Source organism: Mus musculus, chromosome 8 (genome assembly GCF_000001635.26).
Source record: "Mus musculus strain C57BL/6J chromosome 8, GRCm38.p6 C57BL/6J".
Taxonomy (NCBI): domain Eukaryota; kingdom Metazoa; phylum Chordata; class Mammalia; order Rodentia; family Muridae; genus Mus; species Mus musculus.
In genome coordinates this window covers 120,321,391-120,340,996 of record NC_000074.6, presented here as the reverse complement: position 1 = coordinate 120,340,996, position 19,606 = coordinate 120,321,391, and the positions used below count along the sequence as shown (strand labels likewise).

Sequence of the window (19,606 nt, the reverse complement as noted above, 5' to 3'; positions counted from 1 at the left end):
TTTAGGTTTCCTTGTGTGGGGTAGCGCTTCACACCATGAGCAACCCAACCACACCAGATATGGAAGGAGCATCACCCCACCCCCCCACCCCTGCCTTCTAAGCTTGCAGGCCAACATGGCTGTGTGGCCGTGGGAAGGTAATTCGGCCTCTGAGCTCTGGCTTCCTCTGTACAATGGACAATAGCATCTGCCACGCCGTGCGGGGACAGACCCAAAACATAAAATCTGCCGCCGGCCCCTGGAGTTGTTTACATTTGTTTAAAGTTCTTGGTCATCATTCGCCAAACCATTCAAGCGCCCTATAAATCTTAGGTCGGCAAACCTGTTTCTGAGACAGGCGTCCATTTTGTGGAGGGGGGAGACTGAGGCACAGAGACAAAACTTCAGCTGCCACATGTCACCGAGGCCGCTTGCTCTGCCCCGCACCTGCTACCCTCAGTCTGTGCTTTAACATCTTAGGGGGGAAAAATGCCCCACTTGGAAAAGTCCAAAAGGCCAGGAGGTGGCTCAGGAGTCATCACTGGTCAACTGAGCATGTGTGTGCACATGTATGTATGTATATATGTATGTATGTATGTATGTATGTTGGTGGTTCAGCAGCTCACAGCACCTTGTGGTAGGCTGAAGAGAGGTAGTGGGGAGTCTCAGGAAGGAGATAGAGAGAGGGAGGGAAGCGTGGGACACAGAGAGAGCCAGCCCGACAGGGCTTATGGGCCGCACAGGACCAGAGTGCCAGGTGCCAGGCAGGAAGGGGGAGGCCCGAGGCCCTAAGGGTCTCCTACCCTGGTCTCTTACTCTGTTGGCTTTTCTTCGTCTTCTCTCTCTCTCTCTCTCTCTCTCTCTCTCTCTCTCTCTCACGCCCCCCCCCCCGTGTGTGTGTGTGTTCACACGTGTGTGTGTGTGTTGGCTGAGTAGCTCTCAGCCTAGCAGGCTAGGAAAGGCTGCAGTTCCAGCCCAATGCACCCTAAGGCTGGGGCATGATCCACTCTGCTGTCTCTCTGGCACACCCACAATGACTGTACTCTCGTTAGAGCCTCTGAAGATCGGCCTTCAGAGTCCTCTGAAGCAAAGCCTTGCCTGCCCCTGGGCTCAGGGCCAGACTCACAGAGGTTTGCTGGGTGAAGAGGCCAAGGGACAACAAAGGCGGAAAGATCAGCAGCCTTCCCTGACACTGCTGGAGTGGCTCCTGTCAAAGGGCTGGTGGGACAGTGGCGGGGGAAACCCGGTGCTGCCAGATCCTGCTGACCCTGGGCACTGCAGAAGAAGCAACCCAAGGGGGATAACCTGTGCAGGCGGGGCAGGCTCCCCACAGCATACCAGCTAGCCCTGGACAGATGTCAGGCTACCTGGAGGGCCAGAGTCCTACCCTAGCCAGGACACATGGACTGCCCATCTCTTCTCTCCTCCTATAACTCAGGGAGACAAAGTGGCCCCCAGGCCCTGGCATAGCGAGTGTACACCCTCAAGCCAGACAGATGCCACCTCTGGGAGCTCTTGTGTCCAACACAAGCAAGGCCACTGGGGTCTTAGAGCATCCAGTTCTGCTCTGAGTACAACCCCACTGCTCGAAGCCCTGGGCAACCACGCCAGCTTCCTTAGGCTCTGAATCTGTTTCTCTCCTCTCCTCTGGTTGCCTTCACCACTGGGGTGGAGCTCAGGTCATAGGATGGCCACCAGCAGTGATAGAGACTCCACCTCTATACCCCCAGCCATAGAGGTCCCAGAGTTATAGCCACCAGCCACTACTAGAGAGGCCAGCACCTCCTGCTGGCTGTTGTATTAGTTATGACTCTGAACATTATCACTAAGGCAACTTATGAAAAAAATGCATGTCATTGGGCTTCCAGATCTAGGTGGTCCGTGATGGTGCAGCAGAGGCATGTTGGCAGGACCAGCTGATAGCTCACCTCTCGGTCCACAAGAAGGAGGCAGAGAGCACACACTGGAAATGGTGTGAGGCTTTTGAAACCTTAAAGCCCATCCCCAGTGACACACTTCCTCCAGCAAGGCCACACCTCCTAATCCTCCCCAAACAGTTCCACCAACTGTAGACCAGCTAGTCGGCGTCTCATTCAAACGCATGAGTCTGTGGGGGCCAGCCCAGCCACCAAGGCGCTGAGTCATCAGCCCGTGATTACACTTATCCCTGTGGAACTTGGCCAGAACCCAGTCTCCTTGAGCTCCTCTTGCCTCAGATCCCAAGTCCTAGAAAGACAGGTTACTGTATCACCATGCCGGATTTGGTCGGTTATTCCCCTTGCTTACTGAAGGCCTCATGTGCTCTGAGGTAGCTGTGTAAACCCCCTGCTAAGTCTGCATGTCACCCTGCCTTCCCTGTCCTTACACTCCAAGTCACCCCGGTGTTAGTCGGAGGGCAAGGACAGGTGGGAGTCTAGTAGGCAGAGCCTAAGGTTGCTAAAAAAAGAGGGGGGCACTGAGGCTGTCACTCTAAAGAACCATTGGCTGGGGTGGACAGGACAGACAGCAGCAGCAAAGGAAGCCACGACAACCTTCCTGAAGCATCCCCCGAATCTGCTCTGCAGTTATCCCATTTGATCCTCTAGCGCGGGTCAGGGTTATCAGGTGTCAAGTTAGGACACCTAGCTCCATATTTTGACCCCCACGAGGACCCGCTGAGCTACAGAGCCGAAGACTTAAGAGGCAAGTCATGGGGGTGCCACACGTGGGTGGAGAGGGGCAGCTAGGGAGATGAGGTGAGTCATCTGACCTCTACAGTGGCCTGGAGGGAGGGAGAGAAGAAACCCATGAGTGTCTCGGTGACCTCCGAGGGGACCACTGTGACGCGCTGGGTTCTGTGGCTGCTGGGGTGTGAGCGGCACTGACCGATGGACGGGTCAGCACTCCCCAGCACCCCCGCCTGGGATGCAGTGATGTTTCTTCCCTTCCTGGGAGAGAAAAGGGTTGGCAGTGGTAGGTCAGACACTACTTGGGGGGTGGGGTGTCCAGAGCCTCCTCCTTCAGGGGACCTGTGAGAACTTGCTGGGTATGGGGATCCCCAGACCAGGGCACTGGAGTGTCAGAATCAGGCTCGAAAGGCAGCAGGCAGGGAGGCAGGCTGAAGCTTCAGAGTGGGAGAGGGCAGGGTGCACAGAAGGGCAGGGCAAAGGGTCACTAAGGCATCCATTAGGGTTCCCGGCATCCAGCATGGTCACCCACAGTGGACAGTTGCCAAGACAACGACCCTGTGGAGGGAAAGATGAAGTGTAAGAGCAGGGCTCCAAGCAGTATCCGCCTGTCACCAGGCACGGGGAATCTCTCACCACACCCCCTGCTTGGCATCACCACACCCCCTGCTTGGCACCACAACTGAGCAACTGATGGTTGGGGGTCACCACAACATGAGGAGCTGCATTAAAGGGTCACGGCATGGGGAATGTTGAGGGCCTCTGGACCAGGGAGGGTAAGGATGGAAGAGGGGAGGGGCTCTGTGTGTGCTCAGTAAACCTGAATCCAGTGCAACAGGTTGAGACCTGGAGCTAGCTGTGGACCCTGCTGTGTGACTTAGGGCAAGTGACTTCCCTCTCTGTGCTTCTAAGGCCACATCTGAAAGAGACAAGAGACTAGTGTGTAGACATGATGTGTAGGGTGGGAGGAGCTTGAATTAAGAAGTACAAAATGGCTGGGGCCAGGTCAACCTGGTCTTTCATCAGAGGTCCCAGACCCTGACAATCTCTCTTTGGCATCTTAGATCCTCCCCTCCCCACACCCCCACACAATTCCTTCACCAGAGCCAGAGATGTTTTCCAGATGAGAGTGTGAGCTCAGAGAGGCTAGGAATCTTGCCTAAGGCCACACAGCAAGGGATGAACTTAAGTCTCTCTAACTCCCAACTGGCTGGCTAGGATTACATCTAGCCCCAAGGCCAGGCTCTGAATGTGAGCCACAGAGCTCGGCACGCCTGGGGCTATGCAGTGAAATCCTCACTTGTGAGCTGGCTTCCGGAAACCTCTCAGACACCAAGCAAGGGAGAGGGAAGGGTGGAGAGAAAATGCAGAAGAATGGCAAGAACTCGCCAGGGTACCTAAAGAGAAGACAGGGCTTTCTGAGTGTGAGTGAGGGGCTCCGAGTGTGTGTGAGGGGCTCTGAGTGTAGGTGAAGGGCTCCGAGTGTGTGTGAGGGGCTCTGAGTGTGGGTGAGGGGCTCTGAGTGTGGGTGAGGGGCTCTGAGTGTGGGTGAGGGGCTCTGAGTGTAGGTGAAGGGCTCCGAGTGTGTGTGAGGGGCTCTGAGTGTGGGTGAGGGGCTCTGAGTGTGGGTGAGGGGCTCTGAGTGTGGGTGAGGGGCTCTGAGTGTCAGTGAGGGGCTCCAAGTATGGGTGAGAGGCTCCAAGTGTGGGTGAGGGCTCCGAGTGTGGGTGAGGGACTCTGAATGTGAAAAGGAGCCCCGAGGATGTGGGGGGTTCTGAGGTGGGGTGCAGGGTTCACAGGTGGAGGGCAGGACTTTTGCCAGAAGCAACTAGGTAGCTTTCCAAGATACTTGCTGCCCATGGCTGCTGTAATAAATGACCCCAAATCTAGAGGCTCAGAAACATACCAGACCTCTTTCTGACTGGATCTTAGGGGCTGAAATCTCAGGCTTGGCAGGGCTGGCCTCCCCACTGCCCGGGGGGTCACCTGCTTTATCGTCTTGGCTTCCAGAGAGGATTGTCCCCAGTGGCTGCCTCTCCCACCCCACAAGTCCATTATCACAGATCTGAAGTTCCATTCTATGCCTGCCGCCTCCCCTTTGTCTCCACCCCTCCCCCCACCTCACCAGCCCAGTGTAATCTTGTGGGCCATCTGCACACTGTCCTTCTCGCGGCCCTGGGGATCCGGACATGGATACGGGGGGGCCCTGCCCGACCTCACACAGATGGCCTTTGGACATCGTATGTAACCCACAATCACTGTCACCGGGAAGGACACATGGGTCCCAAAAGCCAACAGCCTGGGGAGAGATGGAGAAAGCAGGGGCTTCTATATCTTCAGCCTCCAGAGAGGGAGGGTCTCCCTCCCACCTCCTACCCCCTCTGCCCCAGCCTCCTGCCCTCTGTCCCCAAACGTCACTCTTCCCTCCTCCTTGCTGGGCATTCCCCAGAGTTACTGTTTTAATAAGCTCCTTGCCCTCTAATTAGCAGGTGCGGCTCTGTAAGGAAGCGCCTGGTGTTTACCTAGCACGGAGCCTTTAATAACTGCAGCCCGGCGGGCTGGCTCCCTAATCCCCTCTGCAGGCGGGCTAATGAGCCTGGCACCGCCAGCCACTCCTGCCTCACCAGGCTAGCAGTGCCCCCAGGGCTTCTTACTGAGCCCCGCCAGGACCCTGGAGCCCACAGACTCCAGGCCTGGGTCAAGCGTGATACCTCGCTCCAGACTGATGGCACTGCCAGGTCCGTGTTAGGGGAAATGAAACCTCCTTAGCGGGTGGGGCTGGCCAATCTCAGAGCTGGCAACATCTCCATACTTAAGGGAGGGCTGTCCCTCGGGACTCAGGCAGGGGGCAGAGGCCACTAAAACATGCAATACTCAGGGGCTGCAGACCAGAGGGCACAAGCTAATTCTACAGCCTGGAACAACCGTTCCTCCCCCCCACAAGCTGGGGGTGGCAACAGCTAGGAGCACTGGGCAGTCTGGGGCAGAACTCATCCAATCAGCTACAGGAGGTCCCCGGAGGGAGCTGTTGACTCCAACAAGGGACAGCTACCACAGGGCAGCTTTCAGGTCTCAAGCTCCCCTCCTCCCAGACACAGCAGGACCCAGAGAGGAAAAAAAAGGCACTCTGTGGCAGAATATTCTAGAACAAGATGTGTGTGGGTTTTTTTTTTTTTTTCCTTTTAAATAAATGGATGTGCCTTGGGGCTGCTTGGGAGGCAGAGGCCCCGCCCACCCATTTGGAGGCGTTGAATAGCTTGAAAGGCCCTTGGAGTGCGGAGGCAAGAGAGAAAGGCCTCCTCTCAGCTTCCTTTGTGGGAAAGCCTCCTCTGGCCCCTGCTGGGCCTTTATCTGACTCGGCTGGTTCTTCCTGCAGTGGGGGTACCTCAGGAAGGTGGGTGGAGGGGAGGCCTCCCTTCCTGCAATCCTCCCCCTCCCTCTTCCCTCCGCTAGCCTCTCTCTCCCTTCCCAGGCCACAAGGTTCCCCAGGCCTTCCCCTTCCTGGGCAAGAGCATTCTAGTGCCTCCTGCTCAGGCAAGCAAAGACCCTGGCCACTGGACACCCTTCAGCTAAGAGCAGTCAAGCACAAACTAAGAGTCAGTTTTTTGCTGAGAGTCACCCTGTGCAGTCATCATAAAAGGGAGACCGAAAATCTGGGGATCCCTCTAATCACAGCCACTGGACCCAAGTGTGGCCAGTGACCCCAGCTAGGTGACAACAAACAACTGGGCACCTTCTCAGGATGCCATCCTTCCTCAACGTCAACCCAGAGGGTGAGTGAGTGACCCACATTCTGTAAATTCGTAGAATGACAGGAAGAATGGCCAGGATCAGAGAACCTGCACCTAGCCATCCAACCTTGACCCCTGGGCTCACAGGGAAAGAACAAAGGAAATGTGAGCCAGACCAAGCTAGTCAGAATCCTGTCCCATCTGGGTGGGTGTGGTGGCGCATGCCTTTAGTCCCAGCACTTGGGAGGCAGAGGCAGGCAGATTTCTGAGTTTGAGGCCAGTCTGGTCTACAAAGTGAGTTCCAGGACAGCCAGGGCTATACAGAGAAACCCTGTCTTGAAACCCCACCACCACAAAAAAAAAAAAAAAAAAAAAAGAAAAGAAAAAGAAAAAAAGAAAAAAAAGAAATTCCCGTCCCGTGTACCCTTCCAGAACTTTCTAGGGCAATGGCACAGACGGCACAGTGTCTGGAAGAGGAAGGGGCTAATGTTGTGACTTCTGTATCTGGCTCTTGACTGTGATGACTTTGGTTCTGGGGCTCCACAAACCAGGAACCCCAACTGCCTAGAGGGAGGAGGCAGGAAGAGTAAACCAGACCCACAAGCCATAGAACAAGTTGGCAAGAGGCCCCACCATGTTGCTAGCCACTCTGCCATCTTGGAAGCGGTTCTTCCAGCCCCAGGCAGAGGCCTCCACAGGTGGTCCCACCTAGCCTCACCCACCCCACCCACCCCACTGCAGGTCTGTGAACAATGGAGCATGGGCTGTTCTGTGGTCGGCAGCACATAGGAGGCTGGAGGCAAGATGGCCAGGCAAGATCAGCTTCAGATGACTGGACCCCCCACAGTATCTGGGTGCCACGCCCTTATTCAGTTCTAGAAGTGACCTCCATTGCATGCACAGGGCGACCAAGAAACAGAGATGCTAGATCACTTGCTGGAGGTTCCTGCCTCTCCCCAGTAGGAATGATAGGCCAATGGCAGCCATTTGCCACATAAGCTGGGACAGTCTTGATTTCTAGGACAGCATTTTTTGAATAAAAGATGTTATGTAGAACAGGCAGCCCATCTTTCTACTCCTGTAAAAATTAATACGATTTTTTTTAAAGTGGACTTAAAAATACTGCCCCCCCCCCCCAAAATGGATCATAGTATTCGATTTCTGGTGGAGAGCCACGGCAGGCTAAGTGCGTGCCAGCAGAAATCGTCTCACCCTGTTTCTCACCAAATAAAAAGACATCCATGATCACAATCCCTTGAGGACCTGGACAGAAAAGAAGGCTGAAGGCAAAAGCAGATCTGCCAGGGGAACCAGTGTCTGGTGCTCCCTGGTCCAGCAGAGTAGCGCAGGCTTGTCAATGCAGCTACTCTAAGGGACTGAGGCAGGCACAAGTTCAAGGCCAGCCTGAGAAATTTAACAAGACCCTATCCCAGAAAAAAAAAAAAAAAAAAAAAAAAAGAGTGGAGTCGGCTTCACTGGTAGAGTTCCTTCCTAGAATCCTCCAGTTAAGGGCCTGGGGGCGTGGCTCAGACAGAATTCAGAATTTGCATATAGGAAACACTGACTCTCCCCACCTCAGCAGGATGGTGTATACTTAGTGTCATATAGCTATCACCCGCATCTGAAGACTTTCCATCATCCCCCAGACGAAACCCACAGCAGTGACTCAGCACCCCCTTCCCATCGGCTGTCTTTGGGTTTGGGTGCTGGTCACATCAGACTGGTAAGAGTCCCACACTGGGTGGCCTCCCGTGTCTGGCTTCCTGTTTTTGAGTCGTGTGTGTCCTCCACTGCTGGGTTCTGTGCTGCCTTCCCTTCCCTGAGTGACTGTTCTCCAGTGACTGATAGTGCTCTGGTGCCTGAGAAGGTGAGCATGTCCACTCTCTTGGGAACACCCCCATGACTTGCTCGGTTGCATGGTGGCTTTCGGATCTGGGACTCCCCTGGAACTCTCCCCGGGCCTCCCCATATCCTCCTCCCCCACCCAAGAGTAGGTGAGGATTTGGGCATCTCCAAGTCCTTGTCAGAATTTAGCAGTTGCTGGTCACTGCTTTAACAGACCTCTGTATGCTCAGTGGCGCCTCCATGTGGTTTCATAATTCCCATGCAAAGGAACCAGGTGGCACTGAGCGCTCCTGGTTGGATGTGAGGTCCCAGACTAGCTGGCCTTGGCAACTGTTCCATGCTCGGCCATACAGCTGGATGGCCGGCCCCACCGTTGTCCATTTATAGTGCGGGGGGGGGGGGGTCGGGACGGGGAGGCAGGGGGAAACTGCCACATGAAACAGGATGACACCTGGAGCACAGCGGGGGACCAGGCTTCTTTCAGGGATGTCACACTCAGTCACCAGCTGTGCCTCCAGAACTGGTGGGGCCCCACAGCAAGATCCTCAGACTGGGTTCATACTTCAGACCCTGCTGTGGACTGGCTACCCACCACTTTCCTTCAGTACCCTCTGGAAACATCTCTGCCCACTTCCAGCGTCCAACTTACTCCACAGTATCTGAGTGGAAGGCTTTAACCCACCATTATCCAACCTCTAACCTTTTTACCTTTCACCCCACCAAAGGATGACCCACATGGGCAGGAGCCCTGTCCCACTATCTCCTGGTCTCTTCAAGCATCGGGAGGGAGCAGGGTTGTCTTGCCTTTGGCATCAGAAGCGTTTATCACCAGACCGCATCTCCCTCTGTATCTGTTCCAAGGCCAGGCTTGGGGTTTGGATCTGGATCAGAGGGGCTCCGGCTCACCTGAGGCCTGTTCCAAGCACTCCTGAGGTCTGTCCGTCTCTGCCACAAAGCCACAATCGCCCAGGAGCTGCAGACAAGGGCTCCCTGTGCTACTGACTACCGGGGGCTATTTTAAGAGCAAGGTGACAGAGCTTGCTTCCCTGGTGAACAAACAGACACTCTGAAGGTATCCCAGCCTCAGTTTCTTCAGATGTAAAGAGGAAACAACTCCCCAGTCCTCACGCTGCTGATGGAGAACAAGGCCCCAGAGCAACACAGAATGGTGTTACATGCAGGCAGCCTCCCGGAGGTGGCTGGGAGCTATCTACTCAGCCGGGCTGCAAACCACTCTGATTAAGTCACCTGTTTATTTTCTTTTGCAACAAAGTTTGCAAGTACAGGCAGTGCGGCTGGTTACAATGTTTCCAGAAGGCTCCTCGAGCTCAGGGCCACCCTGGGTGGCCGCCTCCTCTGCCTCGGACCCACCAGGCCCCATCAGACCCAGCCTGGCCACTACCATGGCAGAGGGCGATGTGTGTTTCTGGAGTGGGTGTCGTATGATACCGGGTTGGCAGCTGGCAAAGGTGATGTTGAACTTGGAAATGCAGGAAAGCTGTGGGAGGCTCCAGAGGCCCACCCAGTCCTAACCCCTGGGATCCTGACTGCCGCAGGGGAGAATCCAGGCCCCTCCTACCAAGGCAGGCTCTGGGCCAGAGCTGGCCCCACACCTAGGTGAGAGAGGAGCCAGCGCAGGCCTGGAGTGGGTGTTGCGGCCCTGGTAGTTTAGATTAATGGAGCAGACACAGTCCTGCCCTGCCCTCTGAACTTTAGTGTCCATCTGTCCAGTGAGGCAGGGAGTCTCTGTGGAAGGTATGACTTTCAGTGTGATTTTTAACCCCCTTCTCCTTTCTTTCTCTTTTCTTAGATTTATTTATCTGTATTTTCTGTGTATGGGTGATTTGCCTGCATAGATATCACAAGAGACCCTCAGAAACTCTAAGGCCCCGAGGTTACAGATGATTGTGAGTCTGTATGTGGGTGCTGGGAATTGAACCTGGGTCCTCTACAAGAGCAGCCAGTGCTTTTAACTGCCAAGCCAATCTCTCCAGCACAAATACACATGCATAAAAGGACCAAGAGCCAAGCAGACAGGACCGAAGAGAAAAGAGCATGCTATTGACTCTTGTCCCTTCCCTCACCACTGAGGAGGCTCCTGGACACCACCACCTGGAAGTGTGAGCCACAGGATCATCTGTTCAGCCTGCAGACTGATCTAAGAAGATTCTAGATGCCAGGAAACATTTTAGAAACCAAGGACAAAAAGTCACAACGTGGGCGCACAGGCGACAAGCTCAGATTGTTCAAGTGTAGTCTGGGTGGGACAGACAGCAGGTGCAAAGGCCCAGGGGCAGAGGCGTGCTTGGTACTAGGAAGGCAGCCAAGAGGTTCATGGGTCACAGCAGCAGAGAGGGAGGAGGAAGAGACACCTAACCGGTGTGAAGACATCTGGTAGAACAAGTGTATTGCCTTAAATGTCCCCTCAAAGTCATGTACCCCAGAATCCCATGTAGACATAGATATAAGGATGGAGTCATCATGGCATGGGGGACAGGCTGTCCAATGGAAGTATCTCTGAGATAGGAAGAGCCAGGGAGGCCACACAGAGTGACAAGTCCTTAAGCCAAGGAGTGCTGGAGCCCCTGCGAGCCTAGAGAGAACAGGAGGATACACTTGGGAGTTCTCTAAGGAGACAGCGCCCTGTCCCTCTGTCCCTCTATGAGTGGGAGAGAGCACATCTCTGTTTTTTTCAGACACCCACTGTGTGCCATGCAGATTGTACCTGTGAGCCTGAGCACAGCTGTGCCTCCTGACATCTGGCTGGAGAATTCTCGAACTGACAGATGTGCGGGCAGCTGCACCAGGCTCCGAGCCTCCATAGGGCCCAAGGGGAAAGATGTGTCACTTGGAGGCCTGGGGTCCCCAGAGTCAAGTAGTGCCTGGCAGGTTAAGTCACAGGTGTCTCAGGAGCCTGTCCCTCTGTGACACAGTGACCAGGCCCATGGGCCACTCAGCCCAGCACAACCAACCACCTCACCATCCTGACCCCACCCCAGCCCCTGTCATATGTGTTTCCCAAGTAAAACTTCCCCTCCCCAGATGTGCCCATCCTGGGAGCCTGGCATCCATCACAGGGGTGGAGATGGTCTGGTGGGCAGCGAGCACCAGCCCTGGCCTGGGAAGCAGAGACTCAGCACACAATGTCTTGAAAGTTTATATGGAGCATCTTATGCTTACCAGCACCATACCCAGTGTTGCTATAGCAACGTCTCAGCTCAGTGCTACATAATGCTGTTGGATGTTGTAACGGGGTGCCAGGGAGGGGTAGGTAAGAAGTGCCAAGCCCTGACAGCCCCCACAGACCTGGGGCTGCCAGAAAGAGTGAGGCAGAGGGTCACATGGCATCAGAGGCCTCCAGAAACCCCAGGCTCTGGGCAGAGCCTCAGCTTACTCATCCGTAGCATGGGAGTGTGCAGGGGTCTTCAATACAGTATGTTCTTTTGGTCACCCGCCCTTCCCAATGCTGCAGAGAAGGATGAGGGCCAGGGACCCAGTTGCCAGGTCGCACATTGGCCAAGGCTGCGGGCTGGCTGTATTCCAGCTGAGCTGCCTCCTGGCAAAGTGACTCTTATCTGGAACCTTCTGTAACGACTTGTACTATGCCACCCTACCCGGGCCACTGTGTCCTGGTATTGTCATTAGCTTGGAAACTGTGACCCATCCTTGGGGGAGGAGGGAACGGGAAAGGATGAGGGACACTGGGACATGTTCATATCCATAGTATGAAGGGCGGGGAAAACATACGCCATGGTGTGCACGTGAAGGCCAGAGGACAACTTCACAGATCCTTCTGTCTTCACATGGAGCGCAGGTCACCGAGCTTGTCCCCAAAGCACCTTTATCTGCTGAGTCACTCAGTGGCCTCTTCTACCACACCCTGGCCGTGCCTCCTAAGAACTGGGTCACCTTAGCCATCAGCTCAGCTTGTAGGATGAGTTGACCTTCAGTGACCTCAGACCCAATGGTCTCATAGCGTATAAGGCTGCGGCATCTCACCGCCACTGGGCGTGGCCATCCTACTCCTGAATGCCCTCAGCACGCTGAGCAGTTTATAAGTCAGGTCCAGGCAAGGACAGGCGCTGCTTTCTAGTTCTGCGTTGCTTCTCTTTGAAAGCAGCCCTCTGTGGCTGAGAAAGTAGGGTTGGTGACCTTGATATGATCTTCTCCCAATGTCCCTCACTCTTTCCCCAGAGGATGGGTCACTGTTTCCAAGGCAATGACAATACCAGGACACAGTGGCCTGGGTAGGGTAGTATAGTACTAGTTGTTACAGAAAGTTCCTGATAAGAGTCACTGCGTAAGAGAGGAAGCTAAGCTAGAATACAGCCAGCCTCCAGCCTTGGCCAATGTGCGGCCTGGCAACTGGGTCCCTGGCTCTCACTCTTGCCTTCCATAGTAGTAGTATGAATTAATTAGTTAGTTAATTAGTTAATTAATTAAATAGCTGTGCCTGTGTCTATGGCTCTCTGATCCCCAACCCAACACCGCCGGACCCCTGCCTGCTCTGGTCATTGTCAGACTTCTGTCAATGCAGTTCTTCCTTTCCGTCTTCTTTTCACAGTTTTCTGGAACCTCCCTAGTCATTTGTAAGGCTGGAAGACTAGGGACGGTTCTAGCAGCAATCGCCTATTTATTAGAAGGGATATTGGTGAGGCAGGCAGGCTAAGGAGCCAGGCCTGGATGAATCCAATGCTGATGTTAGAGGTAACAGGGTGGTTAGGAAGCTGACCAAACAGAACCACCCCAGCTGTCCCCAGGCCCGTGAGTATCGGTCCTGTCATGCCCAGGGGAGCCTGACTTCATAGGGATTGTGCCCACTCTGCACACCACAGGGACTCTGCTCTGTGCCCAGGTTGGGTGTGTACCCCTGCAGGTCCCAGCAAATCAGAAACTAAGAGCTGAAGACAATGACGACGAAGGTGATGAAGATGATGGTGATGACGACACAACCCCAGAGCTACTTTTGCAAAGGATCTGAGTTCACTTGCCCGCTCTATGGTGGGTGGCTCTAAACCACCTGTGACTCGACCCCACGGGGGTCTGGCACCTGCTTCTGGCCTCTGTGGGCACCTGTGCTCATGTATATAGGTATATAAAAATAAAGTACAATAGCAATAATAATAATAATAATATACAAAAATAATAAAATGCAAAACATGATAAAAACATTAAATAAAAAAACATGGGGAGGTGGGTTGCTAGAGAAATGGCTCAGCGATTAAGAGCACTGGCTGCTCTTCCAGAAGTCCTAAATTCAATTCCCAGCAACCACATGGTGGCTCACAACCATCTGTAATGGGATCTGGCACCCTCTTCTGGCGCACAGGCATACATGCAGGCACAAGACTGTACCAGGTCGGCTAGCTCTGCCTATGACATGCAGGAACCCACCTGGCTCTCTTTGGGTGGACCCTGTGCAGCCCCATGGGAGTGGCGTGGGATTTACCTCAGTGGTCTTAACTCTCAAAATCTGCTAAGCTTGCTGACTAATATCTATGGCCTCAGAGGCAGAAAGCCTCCCTGGAGGACACCTGCTGACCTATGGAAGGGACCCAGCTTGACTCTGCTGCTCCCTGCTGGCCTCCTGATTACAAGCAGTCCTTTCTTCCTGACCCCAGTTAGCCAGCTCAGCTCAGCATCCAGAGAGAGATTATCCCTGAACCTGGCTCAAAGAGCCATCAACAACTGCTTGTCCTTGGAGGGGTTGATGGCTCGCTGGCCCTGTGACCTTGGGGCAGCTGTTATGTGTGTAAGTAGACAGAGACCTAGAAGGTTCCACTCGGACAAAACAGCTCTGTGGTGAGCCCCCATGCAGGTGACCAGCTGGACTCATAGACAAGGGATGTGTCGGCAGATGGATCGTGCCTTGAGGAAACATAAGGTGGCCCAGGTCAGCTGCCTCCTGGCCACACTGCTTGAGAGACAAGAGTCACTATAACATCTCTAATCGGTCCCTTTGCCCTGTGGAGAACGGTCAGGTCAAAAGCTATCACAGTCCCTGCAGCAGGGACCCTGCGTGGCTCTGTGCACTGGCTTGTCCTTCTGCAGCTGCCTCTCAGGCTGGACCCTGCCTCCTGCTTTCTTCCACCCGGCTTGCACACCTGTCCCCGCCCTGTCCTGGGGTATGTCCTGGCCCTGTGATCAGTCACCACTCTTCCCTCCAGGCATCCTCTCAAACAGCCCTCTGTCCTGACCCTGTGGCCAGCACTGGCCAGCAGCTCCGCTCTGAGAGTGTGGGGGCTTCCTCACACGGCCATGGAAAGGACATTTGCAGCTCAGGTGCTTAGCTCCATTTCAGAAGCATAGACAAGGGACAGAGCCCGGAGAGCCAACTCTTGTAGAACAGGGATGAGGCCCTGGGTTCAAGCTCCAACTCTGAGTAAAACCCCAACCCAGCCCCCAAAAAAGTCACAAATCTTTTTAAGGTAAGTGTAGCCAATTCAGTACTGGAGAAGCTGGCACTGGTTGCAGGCTTACTCTCTGAGATTGGGGGGCGGGGGGGCAGACAGGCAGAGAGAAATACCCGAGGTCTGCCTCAAAAATTTAATGAGACCCTGTCTCAAAATGAAAATTAAAAAAAAAGAGGGGGGCTGGTGAGATGGCTCAGTGGGTAAGAGCACCCGACTGCTCTTCCAAAGGTCCAGAGTTCAAATCCCAGCAACCACATGGTGGCTCACAACCATCCGTAACAAGATCTGACTCCCTCTTCTGGTGTGTCTGAAGACAGCTACAGTGTATTTACATATAATAAATAAATAAATCTGATTTATTTAAAAAAAAAAGAGGGCTGGGGTGTGGCTCAGTGGTAGAGTGTTTGCATTTGGGGTTCAATATCTAATACTAAGATGACAATGGGGGAGGGCTTAACATGTTAAAAATGGATTCCCACCCCTCGTTCAGCCGTCTGTCTCCTTTGCCATGGTCAGAGTTCCTCCCACAGAGGCTGCCTAGAGCGCCCTCCAGCAAAAGCCGTAAGCCAGAGGCTGGTCACCAGCACTTTGACACCTAGTGTCCACTGTGGGCACGGCCAGGCCCTCCTGGGCATGACTATACCAAATAAGGATCTTAGCCTGGGCCCTGCTTTGCCTTGGGCATGTGGCTGGTATCCTGTCCCTCCCTAAGTGTCTTCCTTCATCAGCAACAGCAGATGCAAGGGCTGAGACAGTTTGTGGCTTAATCAAGATAGGGAACTCTGGAGCCAGGAAGAACGGGTCCCCAGGCAGCTGAGTCTCTTGCAGATGCCCCAGAAGATAGAGATGGGCTGGCCCTCAAGGGAGCTGCCTGGGAGGTAAGAGGAGATACAGGCAGGAGCGAGTGCCAGCCGGAAGCTGAGGGTGGGACAGATGGCCAGCAAGCTCTCTGGTGGCTGAAGAGCCCTAGAGGCAATGTTAGCTAGGGGACTAGAGAAGGAAGGGGCTCATGTTGACACCACATGGACCTCATGTGTGTGTGCATGTGTGGGAGTGTGGCAAGCTGCAAGTGTCTCTGTCTCTCTTATAAACACACAGAGACAGAGAGAGACAGACAGAGAAAGAAACACACAGACAGAGGCAGAGGCAGAGACAGAGGCAGAGGCAGAGGCAGAGGCAGAGAGAGCGAGAGTGCTGAGACCAGCACAGTATTACATCTTAGATCCTCCTCCTATAGCTTGGGTCCCTTAGGCTCTCTGTCCCCCAGGTATGTGTGACTAAGGGTCCTGCAGGCTCCAGCTGCATAGTGACAGCTCAACTTGGACTGGAGGAAGTCAGAAGCCAGGCCTTGGTCTTGAGAGTTACCCAGATGCTTTCAGACACTGCCCTGTGGGGTTGCATCCCACCAACATGGCCTGATGGTGCAGCCCTCAGCTGGCCCCAGAATCCTTGCTTCCCTGTGTCCTCTGCCTGATGTCCCTCCTCCAGCTGTCCCTGAGTGACCAGAAGGGCAGGAAGACCTCTTGGAAAAGGGCAGGGTGCAGGAAGAGGAAGTGAGGTGGGGGCAGAATGACTCTGCTGGCTTCCTGGGGCAAGCGACATGAAAGGGCCCGTTGTCCAGGAGGGAGAAGGCCGAGGAGGCCTGGCTGCCACCCAGTGGTGCAGGCCAAGCTGGGATTTCCACCAGGGTGGTCTCTGGTCAGTAGCAGTCCTGCCCAACCAGTGGGCTAAGGATTAGGCAAGGTGCCTCAGGCTTTGTAGGAGGCTACACACCATAGTCAGTGAGCCCCAGGAGGGTCACACAGCCCCAGGGACACCCTGAAGCTTGCCTCCATGTAGGCCATAGAAGGACTTAGCCCATGAATTCAGTCTGCACAGGGGCAAACTAGGGACGATGGGGTTTTGCAGGGAGTAGGGCATCAGGGTAGCAGACTTGGGATAAGAACCACATTCTCATGAGTGTCTAGCCGCAGCAGCAGAGTCTGGGGATCTCTTTACCCACAGAACGGCCAGACCTTGCCTCATCCCTCCTGTAAGAGACCCCTGGGTTTGTCTCAGGCCTATAGAGCAGGTTGGGATGAGGTGCTGACTGTATGTACGTTCAGGTGACCCTGGGGCCACTGTGAGATCTGGTTTCAGGGAGCCCACTGCTTCACAGACTTGTGGACCCCACAGTCTAAGACCTGCTTCCTTTTTAGTCCTGGCACCTTGGGCATGCATACTGGCTTAGAGTCTTATGTGAGAGATGCCTTGCCCTAGACAGCGAGGGGACTGGAGGGTTCAGCTATGCCTGATCAGATGGCCAATGTGAACTGGAATCCACAAGATCTCCTGGGATACACTGACCACACTTCATGTCCTCAGGGTCTGGAAGGAGGGTCCCTTGCTGTCACCAAGCAAACAGGGAGTAGGTGGAATTGGGGAGACTTCTACCCACTGGCCTCCCGGCCCCCTGGCCAGCCTGCAGAGCCAAAGGCAGAATAGAAAGTATCGTGAGGAGTGAGAAGAGACAGGACCAGCCCCACTGAGTCTAACTGTACTTTCTGAAAGTCTCTCTGGGCTCCTACACTGGAGAACCCCCAAACTGAACAACCTGAACCTCTCAATCAGGAGAGACGAACAGAGTCCAGGCACCCTGGGAGAAAAGAAAGCAAACAAGGAGGAGTCAAAGATCAGGTCAGAACGAGGGTCTGGGGAGACAGTAGCGGTGATGGCTCTCACAGTGTGACACAGCTTTCTCTCAGGGCACACACACTAGCTGCTTGACCCCTGAGGACAGTTTCATCCCACAACCTCTGAGGGGGCTGTTGGCTGCTATTGCCATGTTGGAGACAGCGAAGTCCCCAGTCGTGACATCCATCCATCCATCCACCATCCATCTATCTATCACTGCTCCAGGAGAGCCCTCCGGGTTCCCCCTCTTATATGGTGGGTCAGCAAGGCATGGGCCTCGGGAGCAGCTGCGAGGCAGCCGGCAGGAGGCCAAACGCTGCAGAGCTTTGGAGCGCCAAGCCAGCAGGGACAGAGGGGCGGGTCAGGGGTGAGGCTGTGCTAAGTGGCTTATGCAGCTTGGGAGACGACTGACAGGCGGCTGGATTAACAAAGACGGGCTCTGTTCCCCGGCAGGTCATGTGGAAAGCTCGGCCGTGACCTCGTCACTTCTCCTTTTTAATTTTTTTGTAAGAAGAGATGTTTGTTCCTGAGCCCGGGGTGGGCGAGGGAGGGGTGGCTGCTACTCAGCCAGCTGTAGCCACATCAGCTGCCGGGCACAATGAACACACAATGGTGTGTCACCCAGCCCTAGAAGGCTCCCACCCCAGGCTGCCATCACAGGGCCGTCTGCCCGCCGATCTGCGCTACCACACATGACCCTGAGAGCCAGTGTGGTGTCTGCAGAGGGCTGCAGGGGGGACAGACCCTGACAGCAGGAGCTCACAGCGGCCAAAGGGGTGTCACAGACTCAGCAGACTGCAGTGTAGTTACATTGGCAAAATCCTGGCTTAATGTGCTTTTAAGTTCATCCCACCCGTTTATTTATATTTTGTTTGTTTTTGAGACAGGCTCTCAGGTAGTCCAAGTAGCCTGGAATTTGCTATGTAGTTGAGGATGACCTTGGAGCTCAGATCCTCCTGCTTCTACCTCCCCAGTGCTAGGACCACAGGCACGCACCACCATGCTCAGTTCCTGGGATGCTGGGGATCAGACCAAGAGCTTTGTGCGTGCCAGGTGAGCACACTGCCATCGCCCAGCTAATCCACAGTCTCCTTTCTACATTTGCAATGTAGCTAGCTAAAGGCTGGTGTGGAGCGTGTGCCCTGCATCAACCAAAAGGCTAAATGAGTGAATGAGTGGATGAATGAATGAATGAATGAATGAAACTATGTTATCTACTTGAATTTGCCCACCTGGCCACCATCACATCTTTAGAGCCTCACCAATCCACAGACACCCAGATCCATGGCTGGCCACACGAATATAGTCTCCTGACCTGTCCTGATCCCAGGCCGACTTTGAAATCATGTGAAGCTGTACTTGTGATCTGTCACCAAACAGAACCAGAGTGTACAACCACCACCACCACCATCACCACAGGCCCAAGAAAGCTGGGAAAAGCCTAAATCCCACCCCCCCCCCAGGGGCTTCACTTCCCCTGTGACCTCGCAGGCCTAGCTGCTGGCAGCCTTCTCCGCAGGTCATGAGGAGGGGGGGTTTCCGGGGGGGGGGGTGTAGCAGCAACATAGGATCCAAGAAGCCGGCCTTGATCTGGTGACTCCAGAATGGTCTCTGGTCTAAATCTTCTGCTTCAGACTAAGCGGAAGTAGACAGAGTTCAAGGGCATATTCGGACCAGACAGCCTTAGTGCTAAAAAAAAAAAAAAAACAAACCAAAAACACGTGGTCATCTGTATAAAAAGATTTTATTATGTACACAGCATTCTGCCTGCATGTGTGCCTGCAGCCCAGCAGAGGGCGCCAGATCTCATTACAGATGGTTGTGAGCCACCATGTGGTTGCTGGTAATTGAACTCAGCACCTCTGGAAGAGCAGCCAGCGCTCTTAACCTCTGAGCCATCTCTCCAGCAAGCCATAGTCATTTTTTTTTTAAAAATTGTATTTCTATATTTATTCATTCACCTACTCTTTCGTGTGATGTGTTTAGGTGTGCCTGTGCCACTGTGTACGTGTGAAGGTCAGAGGGTGAGATCCACCTTCCAGCTGGGCCCTGGGGATTGAACTCAGACCATCAGTCAGTGCAGAAAGCCTAGGCTCCTGAGTCGGGCCTATAGCGTGGTGCACACTCCTGGTTCCTAACCCACTGAACTATCCTGCCAGCCCCATGGTCATCGTTGTTGGGGACTGGAGAATTGCTACTGTACTGGGGAATAAATCCAGGGCCTTATGCAGACTAGGCACAATATCCTGAGCTACATCCCTAGTCCTTTTTAATTTTTAATTTTTTCTTTTTTTTTAAA

The 19,606-nt window shown here is 54.2% G+C and overlaps 1 protein-coding gene and 1 long non-coding RNA gene across 4 annotated transcripts in view; both read right to left on the bottom strand.

The window, feature by feature from the left end:
- Nucleotides 1–19,606, bottom strand: part of Gse1 (genetic suppressor element 1, coiled-coil protein) — a 352,883-nt gene that overhangs the window by 240,387 nt on the left and 92,890 nt on the right. The window lies entirely within an intron of this gene.
- On the bottom strand, nt 1,973–13,320 carry Gm32968. Its single transcript, XR_388103.3, has 3 exons — nt 10,947–13,320; nt 4,771–4,944; nt 1,973–3,203 (listed from the first exon to the last, which is right to left on the bottom strand). It is a non-coding gene; the product is annotated as a predicted gene, 32968 (long non-coding RNA).